We start from the raw sequence: 27,475 nt of genomic DNA on the forward strand, positions 1-27,475 counted from the left end.
GTGGGAATGTAAATTGATACAGCCACTATGGAGAACAGTATGGAGGTTCCTATAAAAGTAAAAATAGAACTACCATACAATGCAGCAATCCCACTACTGGGTATATACCCTGGGAAAAGCATAATTCAAAAAGAGTCATGTACCACAATGTTTACTGCAGCTCTATTTACAATAAGAAGTACATGGAAGCAACCTAAGTGTCCATCGACAGATGAATGGATAAAGAAGATGTGGCACATATATACAATGGAATATTACTCATACATAAAAAGAACCAAAATTGAGTTATTTGTGGTGTGGATGGACCTAGAGTCTGCCATACAGAGTGAAGTAAGTCAGAAAGAGAAAAACAAATTCTGTATGCTAACACATATATATGGAATATAAAAAAAAAAAAATAGTTCTGAAGAACCTAGGGGCAGGACAGGAATAAAGATGCAGACATAGAGAATGGACTTGAGGACACACGGATGGGGAAGTGTAAGCTGGGACAAATTGGGAGAGTGGCATGGACGTATATGCACTACCAAAGGTAAAATCGATCGCTAGTGGGAAGCAGCCACATAGCACAGGGAGATCAGCTCGGTGCTTTGTGTCCACCTAGAGGGGTGGGATAGGAGGGTGGGAGGGAGATGCAAGAGGGAGGAGATATGGGGATATATGTATACATATTGCTGATTCACTTTGTTTTACAGCAGCAAATAACATACCATTGTAAAGCAATTATACTCCAATAAAGATATCAGAAAAAATTAAATTAAATTAAAAAGTAAGAAGAGGAAGAGACACCACACCAGATCTCTCTCTCTCTGTTTCTTTCTCTGACATGTGAAGACATAGAGAGAAGCTGGCCATCTGCAAGCCAGAAAGGAAGTTTTGGCTGGAAACCAACCCTGCTGGCACCTTGATCTTGGAATTCCATCCTCCAGAACCACAAGGAAATAAATTTCTGTTGTTTAAGTTCCCAGCCTGTGGTATTATCCTGTTATGGCAGCCTTAGTGGACTAACACAAGGCATATGGAGATTTAAAGTTAGCAGAAGCGGCCAGGAGAATCACTGTTCACCCCACCTTGCCCATCTCTGGGCACACGGGCAGTAAAATACATTTTACTTTTCTTCCTGAAATTCAAGAGACAGAAGGACTCAGGCTCTGTTGGCAAGGGGATCATGTATTCACGTACATATGTGTCACTAAAAACTGATGGTGGGGCTTTGGGTGTCATTTGTAAAATAGGATTAAACATAGTACCAACCTTACAGGTGTGTTGGGAGGATTAAATGAGGGTTTATCTAGATGTATACCTCTGTGTAGGAAGTGCTCTGTATTAGCTACTGTTATTAATAGTGTGTGTGTGTGCAAAAAAAAGAAATTTTTTTGAAGGGTGAGGGCTCCTGAGGTTTCCCACATAGCAGGAAAATGGGAACAGTTTTTATGTCTCTAGATTATATTAGGTTGAACCATATGACGTTGTCATTTCTATAGGTCAGAAACGCAGCAAGTGTTTTTCAGATCGGAACATGTCACATAAAGATCCAGATTATGTGGCTTTTCTTGAAAAATCTGAAGATCTGTCTCCATAGCGTCACATTGCGCCTGGACACCCCCCACTGGAGCAGGTGGTGACTGCCCATGTTAGGTGGAGAGTGTGGTTTCCGGCCTCCTGGGTCTCTGCCACATGCTTATTCATTCATGCGCAACAGCTTGGTCCTGTAGATTTAGGATTGTCGCCCCTGATGCAGTATATGGTGCAGAGCTACGCTAATATGCTGCTGACAACACCCAGAGAAATGGGTATATTTTCTTTCGCAGGCAAAAGCATTAGGCCAGCAATGTAGATTTGTGTAAGCAAATGGAAAGCACAAATCATCCCAAACCAAACATCTTTGGCCTTGAATAATCAAAACAACCAGGGAGAGGCACTCTGGATTTCACTCATCATTTTGCTTTGACAACATGGTGGAAACACTTTCATCTTGGCCGGAATCCGTTCCCTTGACGAGTTTACATTCACGTGCAAGTCCATTCACTGAGTATCTAGTGTGTGTCCATTCCTCTTGCTTGTACTTCTGTTTCTAATCTCCTACTAGATGTCAGTTTGTCCAGTGAGAAGAAATCCCCTAAGACAGAGAGGCTGAGGTCAAAAATTAGCTGGCCAGCCAAAACTAGCAGGCTCCTAACATTAACTAGTATTTGTATTTCACCTTCTGACTTGCAAATTTTTCTCACATAATATCTTATTTAAGATACCAATGGGTCCACTGGAGTAGGTACTTATTGTTCTCATTTTCAGTGATGAACAGAGGCTCAGAGCATTCAAATAACTTGCCCACAATCACACAACCAGGAAGGGTTAGGACTGAAACTGCCACAAAAGGAGATCACAGTTCCAGATTCTTCATTTTTTTAGTTAACTAGGAAGAAAAGCAGCACCACAGCACGGATGAAAATAGGCTTTGCTGTAACTAAGTTAAAGAATAATCTGAGTGTCTTAGTTGTTGTTGTTGTTGTTTTTATGAGATTGGCTGACTAGCAAAGCTGATGCAAATTTAGCATTAAGGAAAATAGAGTATTTAAATCACAGACAGTAATAGCTCCCCTGTGCCCTAGGCTGTCAGACAGTATCCAGAGTAGTAGTTAGTGCAGCTCTGGAGAGTATCTGCTTCTCCCTAGGGCATCACTAATCAAACTCTACGTTCTTTCCTGCTAACCTTAGATTGGGTTCAGATTTTTTCTCACTACAGGGCTCTGTGTAGCTGTGATCCATCCCAGGAAATTGATATGGAGCTAGCACTAGATGTGAAACTCATCTGGTATCTGGTGTTCAGGTATAGATGTCATTTCAAGAGAGGCATGAATATTTTTGGTGAACCACATAGTGTCTGGGGAAATTCCTCCCTGCAAGTCCAGGGATACCCTAGAGAGAGTTAGGAAGGGAGGTGGTGATGGTCTTTAAATATTTAAGAAGCCAGAGGAAAGAGGTGGACTTCCTGCTACTGCTAAAAGCAGAACAAGGACCAGGGGAGAACCATTTAAAAAGAGCCAGATTCTGACATAAGAAAGAACTTTCTGGTGACCAGTGGTATTTTAATGGAAGAGGCTGCTTTATTAAGTATGAGCTTTTTGCTATGGCTTGCGTTGAAGCTGAAGGTAGGGTCTGTAGTGTGGACAAATTCTCAAAGTCTTTTTGGAGACCATTTTATCTCAGACTCAAGGACAAACAGGAGGATGACCAACAATTTCTGTAATATTATAAGGACACCACACATAATTTGTTTTCAAGAAATGAGAGTTTTTAAGTCTCTAAATTATATTGGAATTATATTAAATTGCCATTTTTTGTAGGTAATAGAATGGTTGAAGGCCAGCAGTTGTATATGGCTCAACATAATTTATACAAAGGCAAGGGAATAGACTCAATTCTTTAGACCTATGTCATATGGAGAAAAGGGATGCATGAGAAACTGTGAAGACTTCACTGTGCATAGCTTTTGGGTTGTTCCGGACTGAATTGGGCTTCCCCAAAAGTCACACGTTGAAGTACCTCACCATGTGACTATTTGGAGATACCAACTTTTAAAGGGGTGATGAAGTTCAAGTGAGGCCCTGAGGATGGGCCTTAATCCAATCTGACTGGTATCCTTATAAGAAGAGGAAATTGGGACACACAGAGAGATACCAGGGATGCTCTGCACAGAGGAAAAACCACGTGAGGACACAGCAAGAAGGCAGCCATCTGCAAGTCAAGGAGAGAGGCCCTCAGAAGGGATCAAACTTATGGCACCTTGGTCTTAAACTTCTAGCTTCCAGAACTGTGAGAAAATAAAGTTCTGTTATTTAAACCACCTAGTCTGTGGTATTTGGTGTACATGGGTACATGGATACGTGCAGGGGAGCAGTAGGGGTGCAGGGAAAGAGGAAGGTGGGTAAGAGACAGGTTTTCAAAGCCCCCCTATGACCATGCCAAGGAATATGGCCTTTATTGTGAAAGAAAAGAGGGGTTGCTAATGATCTGAGGAACTGATATGAACACCTGTGATAAAATGGGTTGGTAATTCAAAGAATCCCTAAGCTGAGATTCTACTGATGTTAAATTAGATTTTAGAGTGGCCGGGGGTCAAAATTATTCCTAAGAAGTCTTTTCTAAAAAAATTAATGATGGAAGAAAGAAACTGAAACAATCACTTACCAGTTTAAGAGAATAAGCTGCTTTGAGGTGGCAAGGCCACCAGCTAAAGTTTTAATGACAGCTCTCAAATATCATTAGTCTCCATCTGGCAGGATGCGTTTTAAAGCAATGACATCAGCTATGGTTTTCTGTTATTGGTAGTATGAGAAGGCACTAAAAGTGTAAATATTTAATACTGGTTTGTAATTAGCTTTTCTTTTTTTTTTTGAGCCATTTATTTGATGTGAATCTTTAAAGAGACTCTATTCTTTTTTTTTTTAAATTTTATTTATTTATTTATTTATTTATTTATTTATTTTTGGCTGTGTTGGGTCTTCGTTTCTGTGCGAGGGCTTTCTCTAGTTGTGGCAAGTGGGGGCCACTCTTCATCGCGGTGCGAGGGCCTCTCGCTGTCACGGCCTCTTGTTGCGGAGCACAGGCTCCAGACGTGCAGGCTCAGTAGTCGTGGCTCACGGGCCCAGTTGCTCCGCGGCATGTGGGATCTCCCCAGACCAGGGCTCGAACCCGTGTCCCCTGCATTGGCAGGCAGAGTCTCAAGCACTGCGCCACCAGGGAAGCCCTGTAATTAGCTTTTGATTGATTAGGACTAACTTCTTCCCCTTGACTTGGAGGCAGAGACAGACAAATGCATGTTCGACTTTGAGCTTCCTTCTAGCTCTGTGGCCTTGGACAAGTCACATTACTTTGCTCTAATCTTTCAGATAGGATTAAGTCTCCCTCTCTGCTGCCTTGCAGATGAGTGATGAGATGGGGTAAAAAGCCATTCCATGAGATTATCAGTATGTCAAACAGAATCACACTATGTTCATGGTGGGAAAAATCTCTATTTAAAACAAATGTTATAGAAAACAGCCTTGTGGTTGCCAAGGGGGAGGAGGGTGGGAGGGATGGGTTGGAAGTTTGGGATTAGCAGATGCAACGTATTATATATCGGATGGATAAACAACACGGTCTTATTGTATAGCACAGGGAACTATACTCAATATCCTGTGATAAACCGTAATGGAAAAGAATGTGAAAAAATGTATATATATATATGTATAACTGAATCGCTTTGCTCTGCAGCAGAAATTAACGCAACATTGTATATCAACTTTACTTCAATTAAATAAATTTTAAAAATGTTAATTGGAAATGTCTACTGAAGGATTAGTCAAGAACAGAGCTCTGTTAGAGAATAAGGAATCCTTTCCAGGAGTCCATGTGGCAGGGTGGAAAATGTATGGGTTTTAGAGATGGGAACAACTTTAAATACCTACTCCATCCCTTAGTGCTCATAGGACATTGGATAAGTAACTCACCTCTCTCATCTGAAAAATGGGGACACATAGTAAGTACATGTAAAGTACTGGCACATAGTAGGTTCTTAATAAAAAGCCTCTACTAAACTCTTGTGGCAAACTGAGCAACTCTGGAGAAGCCATTTCATCAATTATTGGGACATGCATTCCACTGACCATTATTGAATACCTATTGGGTATGCAACAAAATAACTTAGGGAAATATTTATTTGTGTGTGTTCTCCACTCTCAACTTATCCCAAGAATGTTGCCTGGCTTTTTGTGCTTCCTTGTTTCAAGGTTGTATAGGCAGAGCAGGAAGCAGAAGTTTCTTGAAAATAATCCTTTTTCCTTTCTTTTCTGAAAGTCCAAGCCCAAGAGTATATGGTGGGAAAGGGGAGAATGCAGGGCCTTTGATGGGACATTTCCCCAGACCTGGAGGGACTGGGGCTCAGGGATTGTGGATCTGTGAGAAGTGGAAACGCTCGCTCTGTGTGACCAGACCTCGGAGGGGAGGGCTGCCTAGGATTGCTCAGACCCCAGGTTCCTGGCTAGACAGTGACTGCCAGTTCCCAAGCAGGGCTGGAAAGCAGAATCCTCAGACATCAAAGGGGCAGGCAATTTATAAAAGTGGGCATAGCTGACATGAAGGAAGACCTCACCGGTATCGGTATCTGTGGGAGTAGGAGCCTGATCATTTCTGAAAGTAAAGTTCCTGCTGCCATTAACTCTTAGAATCAAATTTAAGTTGTATTAAATAAAATGGAAAAATATGAAATTTCTTGCAGACCTGTGTTTGTAGATTGATTCAGACCTACTATAGTTGTAAGGCACTGGAAAATCTAAAGATGGATTCATTCATACTCTCTGAAACTCACCCTATGTGGGAACTGGCGGAAGTCATACGAGCCCTGCATGAATAACTGTCATTCAAAGCACCACAAGATCCTGATGTGGTATCGCACTGCAGGAAGAGTTTTCAGTCACAAGAGGTAGACAGTTGGATTTTGCAAAAGGCAGACAGCCAAGAGGATGGATAAAAATTTCCCCTGAAGGGATATATTAAAATACACTATCCCCCAATCACTGCATGCCGCTACCACTGTTATGTAATTGCCATAGCTGTAAACTCATAAAAATTTTGCGGACTCTGAAGTTCTTTGGGAAATATGCCTGTTTGATATGAAGTCTGGAAACTGGTGATGGAATAGGGAACTGTATGGTTAGTGATTTCCATAAAAGTGCTTAGAGTTTTACCTCCATGGAGATTGAAAGCTGAGAAGGCTCTCAGAGGTCAACCAGCTCCTCTTGGACCTTCCATTCCCACCCCCTGTCATCTTAAGGGTTAAATCTGGATTTAGTGAGGCCTCAAGGTTGTTGTTTTGAAAGACCACTATGACAGTCAAGGCTTTGGTGTAGGAGGTTTAGGAGACTGGGTCCAATGGGCATCTTCATCCCTTAGCTGCTGTGGCACCAACTACTGCCGTCTCCCACCTGGACAAACAACGCTTCCTAACTGGAGGTTTAGTCTCTGCCCCTGCTGTACAGACCGATTAATCATCTTAAATTATTATTCTAATAAACCACCAGGGAGTTACGTTCTCGTTACTTTCTTGTTTACAAAGTTTTAGTGATTCCTCCATTAAAAAAAATCCAAACTTTGTGGTTTGGCATTCAAGGCTTTCTAGGATCTGATTCCAATCACGCCTTTTTTTTTTTTTTTTAACCAAGTCTTTTTTTAATTTTTCCAGAAAATAACATAACTTTTTATTCATTATACATTTCTATAACAATATAACACTATTTTCTAACATTTTCTAACTTAATGCATTTTCCTACATTTTCTTTTTTAGAATTTTCTTAATTTTTTTTGCTATTTTTAAATTAAGATACGATTGACATATGACATTATATTAGCTTCAGGTGTACAACATAATGATTCAGTAATTGTATATATTGTGAAATAATCACCACAATAAGTCAGGTTAACATCCATCACCAAACATACTTATAAATTTTTGTTCTTGTGGTGAAAACTTTTAAGATCCAACCAAGTCTTTTGAGCTCATTTCCCTCTTTATCTTTGCACACCCTTTGTTCTACCAGGGCGGCTTTCCTGCTACTCCCCACATTGGTCTCTTTCATACTTTTGTTGATACTCTTTTCACTGCCTGAAATTCCCCTCCCATTAATCCTCATCCACTCTTCAAGGCCAAGTGACACATTATCTCCTCTGAAGAGTCTTTCCTGGGTAAGGGATACAGAGCAGCACAGGGACTTGAGTTTGAGACCATACTCTGCCCCTTACTTCCTGGAAGACTTCTGGCAGGTTACTGCTTTTCTCTAGGGCTCAGTTTGTTCATCTGTGAAATGGGCAAGTCAACACCCACCTTGTAACCTTATAAAGTACACATGGGTTATCATATTGTAAAGTACTTAGCACAATTCCTTACACTTGGTATATGTCAAAGAATGTTACCTATTACTCTGATTATTCCAGGGACCCAAGGTCTCCTTTTCTCTGAATTCTGATTCACTTTGAACCCCTCTTATAGCCTTCCTTGTAAACCTAATTTTGCATTTTAGACATAAGAGTACACGTTTTATTTTCTCCACCCAATTGATGACTCCTTGAAGGTGGGATCATGTTTTATCTTAGCTTGTGCCCTTGCTTTGCCCTCCATACACAGGCCCTCAAACCATAGGCAGAGGTTGGCCTTTTGGGTGTGAAAGCCAAGACGGACAAGAATTTGCTTTGCTGTTACTTTTCTCTTCCTTCTAAAAATTGACAATAGTTTTAAGAAAAAAGTCAATTTCCTTTGACAGGAGAATCCCAGTTTGGGGGCTTTTGTTTCATAGAAATATGGAAGATAATTCGTGAAGTGACTGGTGGATATTGATAAATTTCAATTAAATCTCAGGAAACGTCATTGGCTTGAAGACCACATAGCCTCAACTCATTGGGCCAACCCAATCATTTTCCAGCATGCATTCCGAGTTGCATGGTTTGTGTGATACTCTTCGGAGAAAAGAAGTGGTTTCATATTCTAACAAGTTGGAAAACATTAGAGTCTAATGACCCACTCATGGAGAGACAGAGGACATGTTAAGGAACTAAAACATGTGAGAATTCCTGCAGTAAAGAAATCAGTATCTAATAGCTAGTAAGAATAACTAAAATTCATGGAGCTCTTATATATGCCAGACACGTTGATAGTAGGCCCTTTTCATGAATTCCCTAATTAAATCCTCAAAATGCCCCCATAAGAATGTATATAATGATCCTCACTTAACAGATGAAGAAACTGATGATTGAATGGGTCCAAGTTCACATGGCAGTTAAGGGGTGGAGCAGGGATCTGAAGTCAGATGTTTGTGACCCGAGAGCCTGAGTTCTGGTCCTCTGTGGTGTATAGTTTTTCACTTTCCCAAATTTGCCTGTCCAGAAAATACTTTTGGTTATTCTCTTATTAATAACCCATGAAACTGGTATTCCTTGAAATGCACTTGGGGAAATAGCACCTCAACACCCACAGGAAAGCAGCCATGACCTTTACATCTCTGTGCCTTTGTCCCCTGGCTTCTGCCTGGATGCTCTTGACCCCTTTGTCTCTCCCATGATATTTTACTCCTCCTCCAAGGTCTAGTTCAAATGCAACTAGAAGCTCTCTTTGATTTCAGCAGGCTGATTTGCAAAGCTCCTCTTTGTGTTTGCCATGAACTTTCCAGGCTGTTACCATTTGGTCTCTCTGTCAAGGGTCAAGTTCAAAGAGCCTTGATAAAGGTTCTGGCACTGAGTAGACACACAATTAAGGTTTATTGAATTACAATGGTGTCTTTTTCCCAGGTGCCCTAGGGGTTGATTCCGGAGTCTGGGGCTTCTCAGGTCCTGATCTACAGACTTGTGGTGTGAGGCTGTAGTTGGCAACCTGGGCTAAATCTGGTTCAAACTCTTTACAGGTTCAGACAGCGTGGCTCCTGCACTCCCTGGCAGCTCATTAGTTAATACTCTCCCCCCTTGTCCCTCGCAGATGTTGCCTCTCTCTCAGCCTCTCTGAGGTGAGGAGGCATGATTAGGTCACAATGGGCTGATCATCAGTGTCCTTTTCGGGACAACCCTGACCTGTCCTTTCCAGGGCTCTGTCCAGGTTTCATCACAAAGCCCCCCAGTGGCTGTGCCTCAGATGAGTCAGCTGGCTTGGGGCTTCATTAGAAACTCTAATTGCCTTTTTTTAAAATTATTTTTTTAACATCTTTATTGGAGTATAATTGCTTTACAATGATGTGTTAGTTTTTGCTTCATAACAAAGTGAATCAGTTATACATACACATATGTCCCCATGTCTCTTCCCTCTTGCATCTCCCTCCCTCCTTTTTTGTTTTTGTCCTCTTTGGGGCCTCCTCGGGCCCAGAGGCGGGGCCTGGAGGGTCTGGCTGCCAGAAATGCCGCCAGCTGCCATGGGAGCCCAAGATGGGAAGTGCGCACTCCATCCCTGGCAGTCACCTCACGCCACACTGCGCATTTCGTGGCCGCACCCATCCCCAGGGTACACTCAGGCGCCACGCAACCCCTGGCCATCCCAGCTCTCCGGCTGCCTGCGATGAGGTCACGGGGTGGGGTCCTGGAGACCCCCCTCCAAATAGGGTGGGGGTTTCCCCAACTGGCCTGGGAATGGCCAAGAGGACGAGAAGGAGGAGATGCTAATCATCTTGTCTGTCCAACCCACCGTTCCCTTTCTTGAGGTTGCATGGCTGGCTTGGACAGAACAGGAGGGAGAGAGGGAGAGCAGAGAGGGTCTGGGAAGGAGCAAGACAGCGAAGCCGCAGGCGGGGTCCCTCACTTCCTTCATTCACAAGTGCGGATGGAGAAAGGAAGTAATGCTTTCTCCCTGCGACCTTGACATGAGTTGATGGAACTGCCTTCTCGGTTTTCTACAATCACATCCTTCTCTCTGATCTGAATTTCTCTCCTTTCCCTGAGATCACAGAAGGCAGGGGAAGTCGCTGTAATCCACTGTATGTCATCAGAATTTGACACACGAGGAAAAACAGTCCAGAAACAGATCAACAGCTGGTACAGCAAAGCAGGTAGAGCCCTTTGCACCCCAAGAGCCACGTCTTCGGGCAGCATCTCACTTTCTCACCCAGGCCTAACTGGCTTGTTGCTAGAGTTTCTGCAGCAGTGGGTTTCACAGACTGAGGTCGCTTAGATGTCCCAAACCACTCAAGCTCCAGCAAACCTACAGGGCTTTCTGAGTACATGTGTGTGCATGAAGAATGAATGTGAGCTCTGCTAAAATTGCACCCTGCTGGGGGGATTCGCAGATCCCTGTGGATATCTAGTTTTTTGCACCTGGAATTCTGCTTCGGAAAGACAGCAACACTGATAACAGAGACTTTCTCCAGGAAATAATAATAACACAGCAGACATTTACTTGCCCCTCCACCTAAAACTACAGGATGCTTCTCCTATGACCCATGCACAGAAAAACCAGGACTGTCTTAGGCTCTCTGCTCCCTACCTGTTTCTGAGGCACAATCAAGAAGACACAGCCACCCTATTCAGATGAGAGCATTGCCAGTCAATGAAAACTTCACAGATTTTGAGTTGAACTTTTTCACTCTGCCCGGGACACAACATCTATAACGGTCTTCTCATGTCACTCCAAAGGAAAAGTCAAACGATTTAATTAACTTTTAAAAAACATAGGCTGCAAAACAAGTTTATAAGAAGTCAGAGTAAGCACACTTCAGAGACCTTCTGGAAGGATGTTAAAATCTTCCATGGGAAAGATTTCTGAGTTAATAGAAAGATCATAGCTCCGGAAGTTGAGTTGCATATAATGGGATAAGAAAACATAGGCAATCTGACCTTTGCAATAAATGAGCCCATCACCACACTAGCAAATGCTAGGTGCATCAGATTGGAGATTTTGAAGATCTTCACACACTTTCTGAGAGAAATGGCATTTTTCATACAGTCAAAAATAGTTCACAGCTGTTCCTGCGACAAGCGGAATGAAAGTAGGAGGAAACACTACAGCTGAGGTTTTCCGACCTCTGACTTATCATTTGTTGACATACTTTCTACAAGTTCCCCATTTCTCTACAAGTAGCTGTCTTAAGTCTTTCCAGTAAATATTGTTGACAAAGGCCAAGTAGAAGGGGAAAAAAAAGAGAAAAACTGCAGTGAAAATAGAAGCTTACCTTTTCTAGGCATTGCTGACATCAAACCTTCCCCCAAATCATGAGGCTTTCTTGTTTTGGTTGTCCCATGAGTTTAGAAACCATTAAAAAAGTTTACAGCAAAAATATGTGTTTATCATTCAAAGCGGCTTCAAAACAACACAAAAAAAAACTTGATGAAAAATAAAGTGCTCGTCTGCGCGTGAGAATGCTTTTGAAGCTTGGAGTTCATGCTGCTGTGCAAAGTTTTGCAACTGTCTTTCTCAGTTTAAAAAACCTCCCTCCCCTCCCAGGCACTTGCCAACTTCTATAATTTAAAGCAACTGTGATCCTTCCCGTAATACTCACATTTCAAAGAGCTTAATATATACTCTTGTTAGGAATCAGTGGGAGTAGGTGACGTCCTTCTGCAAACCTCAGGCTAAGGCAAATGAAAAGCAAGGGTTTCAGATATCTAAACAGTTCTGTTTCTCTCTTTTATGCATTGCTCTTCTCACCGTGTTCCTTCAAGTGGCTTTTGTCTTTTAAAGTGATGCCTTAAGACCAAGTGGTATCACTTCACTGGAAGCAAAAAGCACATAGGAAAGTTTAGGTCCCTACTTATGGAGCAATAATGCTAGTGAAATTGTGTTTAAACATCACTTTTGCTGACACAATTATTTCCATACAATTTCTCCCTAATGTATCTGTTTGAAAATTTAAATTAGTGTACATTATGTTTTACTAAGAGGGGAAAATGTCTAAAATGATGTTATTTGCATTGGTCTTATTTTAACCTTCATTCTGTATGCAAATCATAACTCGGGGAAGGAAATTTGCTTTGCGGTCTTTCCGTGTAGCTGCAGAAATCTTCTGACATTAAGTCTGTGACCAGTGTTAGCAATTTTTACGATTTCCACCACGCTTACCAAACTGCCATTAATCTCTCTGTCTCTCACACACACACACACATTTGTGAATTGACATTTCAGCAAACGTAAAGTGTGGTCAACTGAAAATGGTGATTTAAAAAATATTTATAGTCTATCTTAAAGCATGTCTTGCTCAGCACCTGATAAATGGTAAGTGCTTAATAAATATTTACTGAATGAGTAAAGTATTGTGTAGGCTCGGATCAACCAACAGTTTTGACAATTTTGGTTTGCATATATGTTCCCATAAGGAAGGTTAGTATGTCAAAGCTTGTACAGAGAGTAAGCATATGACAATGTGTACCTCTGCCAGATTTAATGAATGGTTATGGTATAATAAAATTCCCTAAATGAATACAGAAAACATTCATTAAACAAATAAACCACTCAGTGGAGAATCGAAATGTTGACACAGGCACAATCCATTAAGTAAGCTCACTGTGTAAACTGACATAAATAAATTTTGAGACAAAGACCTCGTTCATTGTTTCAAAAACTACAGATTATTTTCCACTGTGTTTTTGAGTCATCTTAAGTAACTATTATTATGCTATGGATAGAGGGTAATACCTCTGAAAGAGCGTAAAGAGAGAAAGGATCGGAAACTACAGGGAAACGGTCAGGTTTCAGATTTCCTTTGCTATAAAAGCAGAGAACAAGGTGGAGCATATTTTTTGCTCTGGCTTCTACTGAGGAGACGTCCAGAGGCACAAGCACAGGTGGTGTCATAGACCTGGATCAACCATTCCAGATATATCTGGATCAATCTGTTCCGGATTCCAGTAACACATCTCTGATGTGTTACTTAATTTCTTTAGGTGTTGGTTTCCTTAATTGTGAAAGATTAAATACAAATATGTTCAAACAACTGATTTGCATGTATACACCTAATACCGCATTTTTCAATAATATTAATAAGCACCTCACTACGTATAAGGTACTTAGCAAGACCTATTTATGAGTCACCTTGATGTAACACAGCGCCTAGCGTTATTTCCCCTGACCAGTACCAAAATGGGTAATGGACATGGGCTGCTGCTCTAACAAAATCCTAAACTTGGTGGCATTGGCCTAATAGTCACGAGGTGGGTGGCAAGGAAAACTGATACCAAATGCTGGAAAGGTGAGATGCTATGTTTTGCAGCGACAAAACATTTGGTTAAACTGACACCTACCACAACTTGGAAGGTTCTGTGTGCCAAGTAACCTTGTAGATCTAGAAGGGGAAAATGCGGGGAAAATCGTTAGTTGTGTGTGGTGGCCACTATTGACTGCATTGGCAAGTGTTTCAAGAATGAGATGAGCCCCAGAAAGAAATAGATAAATTACAAAGAGAAATAAAAGGGAATAGAGACAGTACATAAATTTGATGGCTTGCAAGACACTGCCAATTTTTTTGAGGGACTTATATTGTTAAAATAACCGTAAGCCTATCTGAAAAATGTCATGAAAGACTGAAAACCACTTCTTCCACTAGCAGGAGGTGGACTGTTGGCTGCGTGGAGGGCCAGCTCTACAACACACACCTCAGAGGTGGACAAGGGGACCCTCTCGGAAGGCACAACTTCTGGCCATAGGGAAAAACAGACAAGGAGTTCCCCAAGAGAGCGGATCTGGTGCCTTATGAAGAATCTTCTCTACCCACAAGGCAGAGGGTGGGTGTGTCAGCCTGGCCATATGCAGTATCAATGACTGCTGTGTGTCTCCCATTTTTTCCTTTTCTGGACAGGAATTTTTATTATAGTTATCCTATTGCTATTTTGACATTTGTACTTTGTGTGTATTTGTGTTTGTGTGTGTGTGAGAGAGAGAGCACACTTGTTATTCTGGTTTATCGATCACTTTCTTTTTGGTTCATAGGACACTGGATCAAGAGATGCCACATCCAGACTTAGACAAGAACAGGAACTTTACAGAACCAGGAGTCCTGGACTTTGAGCTGGATGCAATGACCAGATGGGAGTTCCTTTGGGGAGGGGTAAGTGTGCTCTGTGTTTGAAAAGAGGGAAGGAAATCTCGATATATTTGGTGACCAGAGAGTAAACTATAGAGGATACTTTAAGTGTTTACTGGTGTCTACATTTTCCTCACCATTTCCCAGCCTCTCTTGTAGTTTGGTTGACCATGTGACTGATTTCTGGGCAATGGGATTTGAGCAAAAGTAATGTAGGTTAATTGTGGGCTGAGGTAGGTAGAAACTGGTATACCTACGCCACATTCTTTCTTTCTCCCTGTCTACAGGGCAAGAAGCAAAAGACTCAGAGGTGCTGAAGCCCTATAATAGAAGGAACCCCACGCCTCAAGGCATCCTTTAGAGGCCTGCTACCCAGGAAAGCTGTGTGACCTGCATCAGACATTATTCAGTAATATGCAAACCTAGATTGAGTTCCCCCACTGAGTTTGGGGGTTTATTTGTCAGAGTTAGCTAGCATCAGTTACTCTAACACAGATAGCTATCTTGAAAGATTCTTGGAAGACCGATTGAGATAATAGAGGTAAAGAATGCAGAACAGGGCCTGACACAACAATAAGTGCTCAACAAATGATAGTTATTTTCATATTAACCATAATTTCTCACTTTCTTGCTATTGCAAAATGAGTCTAGCTAAATGCCAGTTGTGAGTACTTCTATAAATTTAGGTTTTCTACATTGTGTGCTAATTGGCAAGATAAATTGGAAACCATGGAAAGATTAGGGAGAGAAATAGATGTTGAAAACAAAATTTATTCCCTGTCTTTCAAAATATATGCATTTATTAAGAAAATTGCCCAGTGGTTTACTGTCAGATTTCAGAAGCAACCTTCAACTCAGGGGATAAAGAAAGTTATAAATTCCAAGTTACAAGTTAAGTAATCTCCTTAACCTTTAACTAGTAAACTCCAAAAAAAAAAACCATTTGTTTTACTATGTATACAGAACAAAGCCATCATCCTGGCATTGACTGTTCCAGGCTACTCCTCTGTAAAAATGGGTAAATATCTCATTAATACTAGTTGAGAGCTAACTTTTCTGAAAATTGCTCCCCACTCAGGCCATGTGTTTTTTTATACTGTCTTTGAACAGAGGTATAGAAAGCCCTGGTTGATATATTTTGTTTCTACCTCAGGTATTTTGAGCAATTCCCAATGGACATGTGGCTTCCTTCATTCCACAAACTCAAAAAGAGGCAGGCCTTTTTCTCTTCTACTATTTTAAAGCAACAGCAACAATAATCACAATTTGTTGAGCACTAACTACATACTAGGCACTGTTTTATGTGCTCTGTAAATGTATTAACTCACTTTATCCTTTCAATAATCCTATAAGGTAGATACTAACATTATCATCATTTTATGGCTGGGGAACCTAAAGCACAGAGAGATTAGGTGACTAATTCCAGTCACACAGCCAGTAAGTAGCAAAGCTGGGATTTGAACCAAGTTGTCTGGTTCCAGTACCTAAACTTTTGAATGCTGGTTAAAACACATTCTTCATGCCAAATAAAGAAAATATGCTTACATCATGTATTTTCCTTAGCATCCACTGCATTGGAGTACTGATTACTTCTGAAAGACACTCTAAACTCTTAGAGGCAGCAGGTTGTTTTTCTTGGAAAACATGTACTTCCTTATCTGAATGTAATTACAAAGTTTGAACATTTTTCATATATTAAGCTTTGTGTTCTTATAGTTGACTTTATTTCTTCCCCTTTGCATGCATCAAAGCAGCCAAGTTTCCAATTATATCCTGAATCCCAGGTGGTTTCATCTGGATTTTATAATAAAGCCTTTGCTGAGTTTTATCAAACATGTGAAGACATCGAGGAAGAAGCCAGAGAAGAAATGAACCTTGTTGGGAAACTTCATCTTCCTCTTGGAAGATATTATTAAAGGTGGGAGATTGGAGATCAAATGAAATGTTATTTATTGAGAGTGGTAGGAAATACAGTCATCTCTCAGTACCCATGGGGACAGGTTCCAGGACTCTGGCAGATACCAGAATCTGAGGATGTCCATGTCCCTTATATCAAATGATGTAGTATTTGCATATAACCTACCCAAATCCTCCCTGTATACTTTAAATCATCTCCAGAATACTTATAATACCTAATACAAAATAAATACTATGTAAATAGTTATAAATCAGTGTAAATGCTATGTAAACAGTTGCTGGTATGAAGCAAATTCAAGTTTTGCTGTTTAGAACTTTCTGGAATTAAAAAAAAATTTCTATCCATGGTTGGTTGAATTTGCAGGTGTTGAACTGGTGGATATGGAGGGCTGACTGTAATTCAATCCTAACTTCAAGGTGCAGCCACATAGGAGGTGCTGATCTTCTCCAAATTGTCAGGTAGTACACAGATGTGTATTTTGTGCTTATCACTGTTGGGTATTGGAGACACAGATGGAGCAGAAGACATTTCTTTGAGTTTTCAGTCTCTGGCTAACTCATCATGGATTTTGGTCATGGGGAGCAAATCTGAACTCCCTTTTTACTTTCTTAGCGATATAGGGTAGCAGGTCAGCCTATAGAAAATAGTCAAAATTAGGAAAGGAGATGACTTATTTGTAGATCCAGGATCACAGATTTGGAAGAAGATTTGAGGGTGTTTTAATTCACTCTCATACTATTCATGATCCATCTGCATAGCTTTGACAGTTGGTTACTCCATTCTGCTTGATGATTCCCAGGGGAAGGAACCACAACAAAACATAGAAGAATCCTCTAAGTAACAGTGACTATTCCTGCTCCATTTTCCACCCATAAAAGCCTTTACAATATCTGAAGGCAACTCTCAGCCTCCCTCCTCCACCACAACTTCCTCTTCCTTTTTCCATGTTCAATGATTCTGGCGCTTTCAACTGTTCTTCATGCAACATGATGGCAATTAGTTCACCATCTTGGTTGGTTGCCCTCCAGTGAATCAATATCCAATTAATGGCTAAATGACTCATGAGCACTGTTGTAAGGTTACCAAGAAATCAACAGCTTGAGGTACAGTCTCTCAAATCTGCCTTAAAATGTACCTCAAAATGAGGTACAATCTCATTTTCCCACCCTTCGCCCCTGTATGTATGGCTCACCTATATCACGTAATTTTGAGGTGCCTTACTCAGCTCCTGACTTTCTTCCCTCTGCAGCGTCTTCTTTCATGAGTTGGTCATTCACCATTTAGAATCTGCAGAACCAACCCAGCTCTCTCCCCTGGCATCATTCCTGATTTTCTGATGCCTGCTAACTCTCACTTCCTGGAGATAGTACATTCCCTTTAGGTTTAATATCTCTAAAGCAAATCTGTTTTCACTCAAACCCACTTCTCCTGAGTCGCATAATTCTGTCATTACTACCACAATCCTCGACATTCACAGAAAGATAGACAGGATGAAAAGGCAGAGGGCTATATACCAGACGAAGGAACAAGATAAAACCCCAGAAAAACAACTAAATGAAGTGGAGATAGGCAACCTTCCAGAAAAAGAATTCAGAATAATGATAGTGAAGATGATCCAGGACCTCAGGAAAAGAATGGAGGCAAAGATCGAGAAGACGCAAGAAATGTTTAACAAAGACCTAGAAGAATTAAAGAACAAACAAACAGAGATGACCAATACAATAACTGAAATGAAAACTACACTAGAAGGAATCAATAGCAGAATAACTGAGGCAGAAGAACGGATAAGTGACCTGGAAGACAGAATGGTGGAATTCACTGCTGCAGAACAGAATAAAGAAAAAAGAATGAAAAGAAATGAAGACAGCCTAAGAGACCTCTGGGACAACATTAAACGCAACAACATTCGCATTATAGGGGTCCCAGAAGGAGAAGAGAGAGAGAAACGACCAGAGATAATATTTGAAGAGATTATAGTCAAAAACTTCCCTAACACGGGAAAGGAAATAGCCACCCAAGTGCAGGAAGTGCAGCGAGTCCCATACAGGATATACCCAAGGAGAAACATGCCGAGACACATAGTAATCAACTTGGCAAAAATTAAAGACAAAGAAAAATTATTGAAAGCAGCAAGGGAAAAATGGCAAATAACATACAAGGGAACTCCCATAAGGATAACAGCTGATTTCTCAACAGAAACTCTGCAAGCCAGAAGGGAGTGGCATGATATACTTAAAGTGATGAAAGGGAAGAACCTATAACCAAGATTACTCTACCCAGCAAGGTTCTCATTCAGATTCGATGGAGAAATCAAAAGCTTTACAGACAAGCAAAAGCTAAGAGAATTCAGCACCACCAAACAAGCTCTACAACAAATGCTAAAGGAACTCCTCTACATGGGAAACACAAGAGAAGAAAAGGACCTACAAAAAAACCCCCCAAAACAATTAAGAAAATGGTAGTAGGAACATACATATCGATAATTACCTTAAACGTGAATGGATTAAATGCTCCAACGAAAAGACACTGGCTTGCTGAATGGATACAAAAACAAGACCCATCTATATGCTGTCTACAAGAGACCCACTTCAGACCTAGGGACACATAGAGACTGAGAGTGAGGGGATGGAAAAAGATATTCCATGCAAATGGAAATCAAAAGAAAGGTGGAGTAGCTATACTCATATCAGATAAAATAGACTTTAAAATAAAGAATGTTACAAGAGACAAGGAAGAACACTACATAATGATCAAGGGATCAATCTAAGAAGAAGATATAACAATTATAAATATATATGCACCCAACATAGGAGCACCTCAATACATAAGGCAACTGCTAACAGCTATAAAAGAGGAAATCGACAGCAACACAATAATAGTGGGGGACTTTAACACCTCACTTACACCAATGGACAGATCATCCAAAATGAAAATAAATAAGGAAATAGAAGCTTTAAATGACACAATAGACCAGATAGATTTAATTGATATTTATAGGACATTTCATCCAAAAACAGCAGATTACACTTTCTTCTCAAGTGCACATGGAACATTCTCCAGGATAGAATCACATCTCGGGTCACAAATCAAGCCTCAGTAAATTTAAGAAAATTGAAGTCATATCAAGCATCTTTTCTGACCACAACGCTATGAGATTAGAAATGAATTACAGGGGAAAAAAAGTAAAAAATAAAAACACATGGAGGCTAAAGAAAACGTTACTAAATAACCAAGAGATCACTGAAGAAATCAAAGAGGAAATCAAAAAATACCTAGAGACAAATGACAATGAAAACACGACGATCCAAAACCTATGGGATGCAGCAAAAGCAGTTCTAAGTGGGAAGTGTATAGCTATACAAGCCTATCTCAAGAAACAAGAAAAATCTCAAGTAAACAATCTAACCTTACACCTAAAGGAACTAGAGAAAGAAGAACAAACAAAACCCAAAGTTAGCAGAAGGAAAGAAATCATAAAAATCAGAGCAGAAACAAATGAAATAGAAACAAAGAAAACAATAGCAAAGATCAATAAAACTAAAAGCGGATTCTTTGAGAAGATAAACAAAATTGATAAACCATTAGCCAGACTCAACAAGAAAAATAGGGAGAGGACTCAAATCAGTAAAATTAAAAGTGAAATAGGAGAAGTTACAACAGACACCGCAGAAATATAAAGCATCCTAAGAGACTATTACAAGCAACTCTATGCCAATAAAATGGACAACCTGGAAGAAAAGGACAAATTCTTAGAAAGGTATAACCTTCCAAGACTGAACCAGGAAGAAACAGAAAATATGAACAGACCAATCACAAGTAATGAAATTGAAACTGTGATTAAAAATCTTCCAACAAACAAAAGTCCAGGACCAGGTGGCTTCACAGGTGAATCCCATCAAACATTTACAGAAGAGCTAACACCCATCCTTCTCAAACTCTTCCAAAAAATAGCAGAGGAAGGAACACTCCCAAACTCATTCTATGAGGCCACCATCAACCTGATACCAAAACCAGACAAAGATACTACAAAAAAAGAAAATTACAGACCAATATCACTGATGAATATAGATGCAAAAATCCTCAACAAAATACTAGCAAACAAAATCCAACAATACATTAAAAGGATCATACACCACGATCAAGTGGGATTTATCCCAGGGATGCAAGGATTCTTCAATATACACAAATCAAACAATGTGATACACCATATTAACAAATTGAAGAATAAAAACCATATGATCATCTCAATAGATGCAGAAAAAGCTTTTGACAAAATTCAACACCCATTTCTGATAAAAACTCTCCAGAATGTGGGCATAGAGGGAACCTAGCTCAACATAATAAAGGCCATATACGACAAACCCACAGCAAACATCATTCTCAATGGTGAAAAATTGAAAGCATTTCCTCTAAGATCAGGAACGAGACAAGGATGTCCACTCTCACCGCTATTATTCAACATAGTTTTGGAAGTCCTAGCCACGGCAATCAGAGAAGAAAAAGAAATGAAAAGAATACAAATTGGAAAAGAAGAAGTAAAACTGTCACTGTTTGCAGATGACATGATACTATACATAGAGAATCCTAAAAATGCCACCAGAAAACTACTAGAGCTAATCAATGAATTTGGTAAAATTGCAGGATACAAAATTAATGCACAGAAATCTCTTGCGTTCGTATACACTAACGATGAAAAATCTGAAAGAGAAATTATGGAAACACTCCCATTTACCATTGCAACAAAAAGAATAACATACCTAGGAACAACCCTACCTAGGGAGACAAAACACCTGTACTCAGAAAACTATAAGACACTGATGAAAGAAATTAAAGATGATACCAACAGATGGAGAGATATACCATGTTCTTGGATTGGAAGAATCAATGTTGTGAAAATGACTATACTACCCAAAGCAATCTACAGATTCAATGCAATCCTTATCAGATTACCAGTGGCATTTTTTATGGAACTAGAACAAATCATCTTAAAATTTGTGTGGAGACACAAAAGATCCCGAATAGACAAAGCAGTCTTGAGGGAAAAAAAACGGAGCTGGAGGAATCAGACTCCCTGACTTCAGACTATACTACAAAGCTACAGTAATCAAGACAATATGGTACTGGCACAAAAACAGAAACATAGATCAATGGAACAAGATAGAAAGCCCAGAGATAAACCCACGCACCTATGGTCAATTAATCTATGACAAAGGAGGCAAAGATATACAATGGAGAAAAGACAGTCTCTTCATTAAGTGGTGCTGGGAAAACTGGACAGCTACATGTAAAAGAATGAAATTAGAACACTCCCTAACACCATACACAAAAATAAACTCAAAATGGATTCGAGACCTAAATGTAAGACCGGACACTATAAAACTCTTAGAGGAAAACATAATAAGAACACTCTTTGACATAAATCACAGCAAGATCTTTTTTGATCCACCTCCTAGAGTAATGGAAATAAAAACAAAAATAAACAAATGGGACCTAATGAAACTTCAAAGCTTTTGCACAGCAAAGGAAACCATAAACAAGACGAAAAGACAACCCTCAGAATGGGAGAAAATATTTGCAAACGAATCAATGGGCAAAGGGTTAATCTCCAAAATATATAAACAGCTCATGCAGCTCAATGTTAAAGAAAGAAACAACCCAATCCAAAAATGGGCAGAAGGCCTAAATCGACATTTCTCCAAAGAAGATGTACAGATGGCCAAGAAGCACATGAAAAGCTGCTCAATATCACTAAATATTAGAGAAATGCAAGTCAAAACTACAATGAGGTATCACCTCACACCAGTTAGAATGGCCATTATCAGAAAATCTACAAACAACAAACGCTGGAGAGGGTGTGGAGAAAAGAGAACCCTCTTGCACTGTTGGTGGGAATGTAAATTGATACAGCCACTATGGAGAACAGTATGGAGGTTCCTTAAAAAACTAAAAATAGAATTACCATATGACCCAGCAATCCCACTACTGGGCATATACCCAGAGGAAACCATAATTCAAAAAGACACATGCACCCCAATGTTCATTGCAGCACTATTTACAATAGCCAGGTCATGGAAGCAACCTAAATGTCCATCGACAGACGAATGGATAAAGAAGATGTGGTACATATATACAATGGAATATTACTCAGCCATAAAAAGGAACGAAATTGAGTCATTTGTTGACTCGTGGATGGATCTAGAGACTGTCATACAGAGTGAAGTAAGTCAGAAAGAGAAAAACAAATATCGTATATAAACGCATGTATGTGGAACCTAGAGAAATGGTACAGATGAACCAGTTTGCAGGGCAGAAGTTGAGACACAGATGTAGAGAATGGACATATGGACACCAAGGGGGAAAAACCGCGGTGGGGTGGGGATGGTGGTGTGCTGAATTGGGCGATTGGGATTGACATGTATACACTGATATGTTTACAATTGATGACTAATAAGAACCTTCAGTATAAAAAAACAAACAAACAAACCTAAAAAACAACTAATACTAAACTTTCTTTGGGTTATTTGTATGGAAATATGTTAATATAAATGTTTCAGACATTACATGAAATTTCTAAAAATCTTGTATGTTCTGGTATAATGTTATGTCATAATTCTAGTTATTACTTTAAAATGTATATCTCAGAAGTAACTAAATTTCCTTGTCAATTGCATTATTATGAACTTTCATCAAATTGTTAACCGTGGTCATTTTTAAGTCTTTTGTCATTTACAGACAGTTCTGGGTGTACTCTGATGCTTTTGCAAAAATGTTCCTATAAAAAGTGTTCATCTTCAAGGAATTCATGGAAAAGACTCTGACAAGTACAGGTTTCTGGTAACTGACTCTACTGCTGAACTGAATGAATAAGCATTTTCAGAACTCTAATGGAAAACTGATGAATTCATAAAAGTGCTAACAAAAGATCAAGATAAAAAAATTAATTACATGGGACTGAGTGAACTGATGAGGATGATTATAATTTTTGTGACTTTCTGTTTGAATAAAAAAAAAAATCCCACAAGGACTCAAGAGACAAAAAATATACAAATCAATTTTCACTGCAAAGTAAAGGAGCTGTTACAGTGGAGGATTACTGGACTGAATGTCAATATTATGTCATAGTATGAGTGTGTTTCGCGTTTGGTAATTGCAATCATTGTTGCTTTTGTTGTGGTCATCCATTTACAATGCTTGGTGTCAGTTTATTTATCTCTTGTAAAAATAAAATACAGTGTGTGTGTGTGAAAAAAAAAATACCACAGTCCTCTCAGGTTCTCAGGCTTTTAAACATATGTTATTGCTTTTACTCCCTCTTCTACTTCCCTAAGACATCCCATCATTAAATCCTTATTGTCGTTTCTTTATTACGTCTCTAAAATATGACATCCTGGAGCACTTATTTACTGCAATTTATTTACCCCAGTGTCTCTCTGGACTGTTGTCTATGGAATCATATTCTGAAATGTCCCATGGAGAGGGACATAATGGTGAAACAAGTTTGCATGATACTAGTTATATATGGGAATCTCTTAGTCTGCTTGGCCTGCTATAACAAAGTGGTGGCTTAAATAACAGACATTTATTTTCTCACAGTTCTGGAGGCTGGAAGGCTGAGATCAGAGTGCCAATATAAGAAGTCTCTTCCCATCTTGTAGAGGTGCTTTCATGTTGTGCCCTCACATGGTAGATGGCCTTGGCGTCTCTTCCTTTTCTTATAGGGCACTTATCTCATCATGATGGCCCTCCTCTCATGACATCGAAATTTAATTATCTCCCAAAGGCTCCATTTCCAAATACCATCACTTCAAGTGTTAGGATTTCAACATGTGAATTGGGGAGGAACACAATTCAGTCTATAACATTCTGCCCCTAACCCCACAAAATTCATATTGTGCTTACATGCAGAATACATTCATTCCTTCCCAATAGCCCCCAAAGTCTTAACTCATTCCAGGATCAACTGAAGTCTAAAGTACAAATTCTCATCTAAATACCATCAAATCAAATGTGGGTGAGACTTGAAGTATGACTCATCCTAAGGCAAAATTCCTCTCCAGCTGTGAACCTGTGAAACCAAATACGTTATGTGCTTCCAAAATACAATAGTGGAACAGCATAAGACAGTCTCATTCCAAAAGGGAGAAATAAGAAGGAAGCGGTGATGGGCCCAAGAAAGTCCAAAACATAGCATGTCAGTTTGCATTAGATCTTAAGACTCTAGGATAATTCTCTTTGGTTCAATGCTCTGCCCTTCGGACTCACTGGGGTGGTTGTCATCGCCATGTCTTAGTGGGGTAACACAACCCATGTGGCTTTGCTGCTGGTGGTCCCACCCTGTGAAACAGAGGTGGAGGCAGCTTTGTCTCATGCACCTGTGCATTCTGGGCCTGCCATGAGAGTGGCAACACTGATGGTCTCTGAATTGCGTTGGAGATTCTTCTTCCCTTTTCTTGAAAGATAGCACATGTTTACTAATACTAATCCTATCGTGAGCCCACCCTCATGACTTCATCTAAACCTAATTGCCTCCCAAAGTCTCCATCTCCAAATACCATCACATTGGGGGTTGAAATTTCAACATATGAATTCTGGGTTGACACAATTCAGTCCATAGCACTCTCTAAGAAGGGTGTATCACTTAGCTATTTCTATGTAAAAAAACAAAACAAAACAAAAAACCCCCCACAGCTTTTAAAACAGCTTTTTAGTGGCTTTTAAAACAGCAGTCATTTATTATTCCTCATGAACCTGTTGGTCGACTGGACAGTTCCACTGATCTTGGCTGTGCTTGGCTAGGCAGTTCTGGTCTTGGCAGGCACTCCTTCATATGTCTTGTGGTCTGCTGGCTGTTGGCTTATCTTGGATGGCCTTGGCTATGGCACATGACTCCTTTCCATGGCTCTCATTCTCCAGAAGGATAGTCTGGACATGTCCTCAGGTAATTGTAAGAGTCTAAGAGAACAAGTTGAAATACGCAACTCATTTTTCAAGTTTTTGCTTGCATCAAGTTTGCTATTGACTCATTGGCCAAAGCAAGTCACATGTTCAAGCCCAGGGTCAGCATTAGAGTCTACCATATCTGAATTGATATGGATGCAAGAATGTGCGAAAGTTTGTGTCATGGGTGCTATCAATCTTCCACTAAAGGGAAAAAATATTCCACCTTTTTTCCTAAAGAAACACTTGATTCAAAGAATGCCTATTTTGAGGCACACATTATGGTACAAATATTGTGCAAAGCAGATTTAGGAAGAGGCTGTTCTAAGGTAATTACACTTATTGGGAGAAAGGGAATTTTCCACCCCTCTGCTCACATCTCATCTTCAGCCCTTAGGAGAGAAAGAGATAATACTACTACTTTTTCTTTCCATAATCTTCCTTTCCTTGCCTAGTGTCCCTCTAATAGAGAAAATGTTGGTCCAAGACTTGGTCTGCTTGGTCCAAGACTGAAATTTACTGGCCAGAGTTCACTGGGTGGAGACACATCCTTGACGGCCTGGGGCTTTGTTGTCTGAGCTCTCTTCTGATTCTGTGATAGATCAGGGGATGACTTCTGCTCTCAGGGCTGGGCAAAGACAACTATCCTGTTTACCCGTTCACTTCCTCTTCCCCTGGTGAGGTGTGTGGTTTTCAATTTCCTATTTCCATGTAATAACAGGAAAGTCATCTCCCCAGAGATGGGTCCACCATTCTTTCACTCTGTTAGACTTTTGGACCAAACAGTTGCTTAAGTAAGTGGGTTTGGCATTGGTTTGTGGATTTGGGGGTGGAAGATGGAAAGTAACAATGCTCATTTGGAATATGAAGCATAAACCTTGTGCTTCAACACTAAGCATGAGAAAAGATCAGCTTTCAATCTCCTTGACTAGGGTGTGGTATGAATAGGCATTTGCAAAGCTATTAAATAGCATTATTTTATTCCTCACTTGGCCACTAATTTTTACGTACATAGTTCTCTTGTCCCAGCAAAACCCTGCCTACAAGGACACTCAATGCTTTCAAGCTGTAATCATTTATCTCGCTCACAGGGTATTTATCACTTTCTGCTTTATGTCAGTTCTTTATACGACTGCTTTTTTTTTTTCATATTAAAGTATAAGTTTCTCAAAGGCTGGGATTATGTCTTAGCCTTCGTTGTAACTTTCTATTATCCCCATGGTGCCTCACATAATACCTTGTATTTATGAGCATACTAAAAAAAAAAAAAAAGCTACCAAATGAAACCACATAAGGGAAAAACCATTTGGAAGGTTATGTTGTAAAAACATGTTCAGAGTTACCAAGCAAATTTAAGGTGTGCATGTATGCTTTCATCCATTTTCAAACAGATGTGAAGCACTACCAGATATAATTCTTGGGACTGGACGTTACCATATTGTGAACCCTATGAGGGAAGAGAGAGACTGTGTGAAACTGAAATTATTACATTCTGATAGTAGTTCATTGCCAGAATGAAAGAGGAAAATGGGAAGAGAGTCAAGAAAACATTTTTGCTCGGATTTGATTTCAGGGATGGACAAAATCCCTGGCTCAACTTTTATTTTGCTTTCATGGGTGAATTTGTACCTGATTGTGGAGTGTGATGCTTTCAATTCACAAAAAGTCAAAATAAAATGTTAGGATAGATCTTCAGATTTATTTCAGAATTGGCCAGAACTTGAAATAATATATTTTCATTGATGATAGTGGTTCTTTAAACTTGCTGTGTGCTTTCTGTCTTTCTTCTTCAAACCAAAATATTAGACTGGAAGAAAGTTAAGAGTTCAGTAATATAATGCATATAGTGTTATATACTTTTTAATGTTATCAAAGTTTATAATAATTGTAGCATGAATGTGATGGGACCTCACTGGGTAACTTCTACTCTTGGCACCTGACTTATAAACACAACCTTAACCTCAAACATAGTGGTGAGAAATGTATATTTACTAAAGGTTTTGAGAGGAGATAGAGGAGATTGCATCATGCACGCAACAGCAACACTTCATCCAAATTACAAGGCTGCTATGTTTAGATAATTGTCAATAACAGAATTCCT

At 39.8% G+C, this 27,475-nt stretch overlaps 1 protein-coding gene across 2 annotated transcripts in view; it reads right to left on the reverse strand.

Moving 5' to 3' along the window:
- The window catches only part of C1QTNF7 (C1q and TNF related 7), a 129,818-nt gene extending 117,898 nt beyond the window's left edge, over positions 1-11,920 (reverse strand). For both annotated transcript variants that reach the window (XM_068543211.1, XM_068543208.1), the window contains exon 1: positions 11,676-11,920. The gene's annotated coding sequence lies outside the window, so the exon portion shown is untranslated. The remainder of the gene's footprint in view (positions 1-11,675) is intronic.
- Between the last annotated feature and the right edge of the window lie 15,555 nt (positions 11,921-27,475).

This window comes from Eschrichtius robustus, chromosome 4 (genome assembly GCF_028021215.1).
Source record: "Eschrichtius robustus isolate mEscRob2 chromosome 4, mEscRob2.pri, whole genome shotgun sequence".
Classification (NCBI taxonomy): Eukaryota; Metazoa; Chordata; class Mammalia; order Artiodactyla; family Eschrichtiidae; genus Eschrichtius; species Eschrichtius robustus.